This window comes from Limulus polyphemus, unplaced genomic scaffold (assembly GCF_000517525.1).
Source record: "Limulus polyphemus unplaced genomic scaffold, Limulus_polyphemus-2.1.2 Scaffold1203, whole genome shotgun sequence".
In the NCBI taxonomy this organism is placed as follows: Eukaryota; Metazoa; Arthropoda; class Merostomata; order Xiphosura; family Limulidae; genus Limulus; species Limulus polyphemus.
Window position 1 is genome coordinate 23,919 of NW_013666813.1, and position 4,693 is coordinate 28,611.

The 4,693-nt window shown below is 36.7% G+C and overlaps 1 protein-coding gene across 2 annotated transcripts in view; it reads right to left on the reverse strand.

Moving 5' to 3' along the window:
- Window positions 1-4,693, reverse strand: part of LOC106462588 (transcription factor AP-2-beta-like) — a 144,903-nt gene that overhangs the window by 17,639 nt on the left and 122,571 nt on the right. The window lies entirely within an intron of this gene.

The following is a 4,693-nucleotide window of genomic DNA, read 5'->3' on the forward strand; positions in this document are numbered from 1 at the left end:
GTTTGCGTTCAATTGTTGAAAATCGCGCTCCAAACTTTGGAGCCGTGGGTGAATTACAAAAGAGACGTCGAAATCATACTGTTTAATTAGAGTAGCCCAAGATTTCTGTTGACTTCCTGCCTTTTCTTTAGTCTACCAATCCAAAATTATTATTAAAAAACTGATTAAAAGTTAAAAAGAGTGTATAATAATATGTCAACCACACTATGACTATATATCGTGATCCGGCGAGGCCTTTTGCTAGTACCAGGCCGGCTGATATACGACAGACAGTGTACTTGTAGAGACGCTCTTCATATTAGCCCTTGCGTAGCAGAGCCAATCTCCTGACATGAACCCCATCGAAAACCTCTGGGCCATACTCGACCGGCAAGTCAAGAAACAACCAAAAAACCAACTTCGAAGAGCGATCTACTCCAAGTTTTGAAGCAAGAGTGGGCGAAAATCCCACAATCTAAAATTGACGAGATGATTCTCACGATGCCCCAAAGGATCAACAAACTCCACGAAGCGAAAGGAAGATCTATTAGATATTAATTAAATTATAAATATATCAATTCATGTGAATATGAATGAAAAATTTCATCCTTTCTGAGAAGGTGGTGTCTATTTACTTGTGACCACGCTGTGTACATACAAGTATGTTGACACTCCAGTAATGTTTCTGTGGACTGGCTAGTAATAAGAATTAAACTATATGGACTACCTAATACGGTATATATATCTGTGTGCGTGTGTGTGTGTGTGTGTAGAAATATATTAATTAAGAGAGCAGGCTAAACATGACCTACAATGTGGTGGGGTTAAACCGTCTACCAGTCTTAGCCTCTGTTTACCAGTCTCGTATGTTAAAGAAAAATATACAAGTCAGGAAAGCAAGATTTGGGTGCTCAATCCCACAACGTTCTACATCTGTATCACCCATCCCTGCCTGCAGACAGTTGTGAAAAGGTGACTGCTCTCTAAAGAAACTAAGGTAAAAATATATATAGTAAAGTAGAATAAAAACGAAAATAAGGTTCTACCATTGGGGGTAAGTAAGTCAAACTTAACTCCTGATGTTGGCATTCCAGCTCCCATTGTTAAGACTGGTAAATGGTGTATCCCCACCGCAATGTGGGTCCTACTTCCTCAGTCACCTTTAAAACCCAGGGCACACTTTATGCCCCACATTATTATAGCCTGTACCTTGATGTTCTTGTTCATTTATTCAGTGTCTAAATTTCGTTTTTTGTTAAGGCCAGTTTTGTTAATTAAAATGCCTTTTACCACAGGTTTCGATTTTCTTTTTAACGCGATCCTTCTCTTTGATGTTAATCTTTCCTTGACTGTTCTAGTACTAATATTTTATGTCAGTTTCGGACTGTGTTTTAAAACATATGCGTAAACTCTTCGAACTGTATTGTAATGTATATATATATATATAAAAACTCTATAAATTGCTTAATAATGTGTACATATACTCTATAGACTATATAATAATGTATACATAAACTCTACGGACTGTCTAATAATACATAAATAAACTCTGCGAACTGTATAATAATGTATACATGAACGCTGCAAACTGTATAATAATGTATACGTAAACTTTGCGTAATAATACATACAAACTGCAGAATATGTAATGATACATACACAAATGCTACGAAATATGTAATAATACATATTACATAAACTCTACCGACTGTATACATAAACTATACAGACTATATAATAATGTATACATAAACTCTAATGACCATCTCATAATACCTACATGGATCGCAACACAGCAGTTTGAAATACAGCGAGATAATAGTACCACATCTTAAGATATTTGGAGTATGGATCGCAACACAGCAGTTTGAAATACAATGAGATAATAGTACCACATCTTAAGATATTTGGAGTATGGATCGCAACACAGCAGTTTGAAATACAATGAGATAATAGTACCACATCTTAAGGTATTTGGAGTATGGATCGCAACACAGCAGTTGGAAATACAATGAGATAATAGTACCACATCTTAAGATATTTGGAGTATGGATCGCAACACAGCAGTTTGAAATACAATGAGATAATAGTACAATATCTTAGGATATTGGAAGAATAGGTCGCAACACAACAACTTGGACCATAGTGAGATAATAGTACCACATCTTAGAATATTGGACAAATGGGCTATACCAAACGAGGTTCTCAATGACCAGACCAGCAAGTGCATAGAACTAATAAATGACCAGACCAGCAAGTGCATAGAACTAATAGCTTATCTCAATTTCATACATGAATACAGGGTTTTACTAAAACTTGTCGCTTGTATTTCTTATTCTTACACTTAGTTAACTGAGCCATTTAACAGAAACCCTCAGATTATTCAGTACATTCAAAGACAGATAGTATAAACAAGTTTAATATAAAGTAACAAAAATCACTTTAACTTAAAATTCCAGATCGGTTTTCTTATATAGCCTATACGTCATTTGTCTAGATTTTTCGAGGGATAATTGGAGGTTCTACTCAATACCAAAGTGATATGCATTTGAAATCGTTTCTCGTAAAAAAAAGAAAGAAAAAATCTACAAAATACTAAACTTCGTTAATGCAAACAGCCAAATAACTCACTTGTGTAAATTATGGCTAGAAAAAATATCTGAATGCAGAAACACAGTTCTAACATTTTTTTTTTTTAAGCAAACCTCTTTCCTATAATGAGCAAAGCCTTAACGACCGCCAGTAGGCGTTTCCTGCAACACGCTGGACCTATCACGGAATTGATTCATATAGGTTGACTTGTTCTTGATAAAAACGCTAACTATATAACGTAAAAAAGCAAAACAGGAATACAAATTAACGTCTTTTTTAGAGCTACCCGGATCTTTCCTTAACACCTTTGTTCCTATTTTCCTAACTTCATATACTTTGTTTTATCGTACCTGTTGGAGGTTAGCGAACGATCCTGTTAATTGTATAAAGATATCGTTGCTTCCATTAACCTCCCTCCAGAATACATACAACTTTTAGATAATATTGACCTCAAGAAAGTCCAAGATGGCGACCTCGATATTAGAGAACAAAACTCTGATGGATTTAACGATACCTCTGTTGTATTGGTTATTAGACATAAATCAAAATATGTCAAATATCCCCCCTCCCCTCGTCCCTGTTCAGGACATTTCTGTCGAGAGGGGCAGGAAAAACATGTAATGCAGATTTCAAATTATTCTTAACTAACGAAGATATCCCCCTAGAGCTTCACAGGGGAACAAATTATATATAGTCTTATCAGTTTCACTTTAATAACCAGAGGACATTGTTGAGAAACACAAAAAGCTGCCGCTTTGCAATATTAGACTGTTACAAAGGAAAGATAAATGTTACAAAGGAAAGATAAATAAAGACAGGTCGTAAACTTTTCATGTCTTCTACATGCTACATAGATATAAGGTGCGTTTCGCATACACTTTCAGTTGTTTCATACAAATTTCAATTAAAACAAAGCACTTCACGATGATCCGTAAAGGGTTTTTGTTTCGTGTTTTCGAGTAAAATCTTGTATGTTAATAAAAGACAGACACTTAGAGCCCCGTTTTGGTTCATTTTAAGCTGTACAACTTTAAAAACAAGGCAAGTTGGCAATTCTTGGAAGATTAAATTGGGTTCGCTTTGCTTTAAAAGAAGTGATAATAGAAACAGTTTTTTTTAATCTGTTTCAAGTGGCAATAAACCGATTTTTAAAGTAACCTGTAAAAAGTTTTATTGGACTGGTATTATTAGCTTTTATTTATTTTACATACTATTTATATGCATTAAATTTTACGATCTGATTTGCATAATATGCATGTATTGCACATTTAGTCGTAATAAACAAACAAATTACGCACAATTACTCAGTTTTGGGTATTAGGGTAAGGTCAGGGCAACTTCTGGATACCATTTTCTTCCTGCCACTTTTGGGTGTTTCTAGCAGTGTGATACGGTGCTCCACCTTCCTGGAATAACGTTGTGTTCTTGTCCACGAAACCCGAGGAATAAAGTGGCAAGAGTCCTTCCTCCAATATTTCGACGTATTTCGCAAAATTTATGTTGCCAACGCACTCCACTAAGCTCGATCTCCCACCAACCCAAACAGCTCCCCAAACCATCACGCTTCACAGTTGGCTGCAATCTGTTGGGCCAAAACTCTTGGTGAGGCATTCTCCAGGCCCATGTCCTTCCACTGTCCGAAAATTGAGCGAATTTTGATTCGTCTGAGAACAATACGGTCTTTCAAAAGTCCAGAGGCTTGGTCATCATATCACTTGCCCATTTCTTTCGTCTGACTATGTTGGCAGGTTTTAATAAGGACTTCCGTCTAGCTGCTCTGCAACGATAACCCAATCTGTGGAGAATCCGTTAAACAGACTTCGGGCTCATCCCACCAACTTTGGCCACTTCTGCAGTCGTTAATCTGGGATCCATTTCGATACTCCTTATGACAGCCTTTTTGTCCTCTCCGATGAACCAGGACGACCTGGACGCTGCTCAGTTGTTTTCTTGCCGTGTTTCCTGAACTGCACGATGATTCTATTGACTGTCGAAAGCGGGATTCCCAAATTCTGCGAAATTTCCGCTGACTTATTCCACCATCTGCTTGACCAACTATCCTTCCTCTAACAAAATCTGACATTTCGAGAGAACCTTGAGTTCTAGGCATGTTGTAGCACAC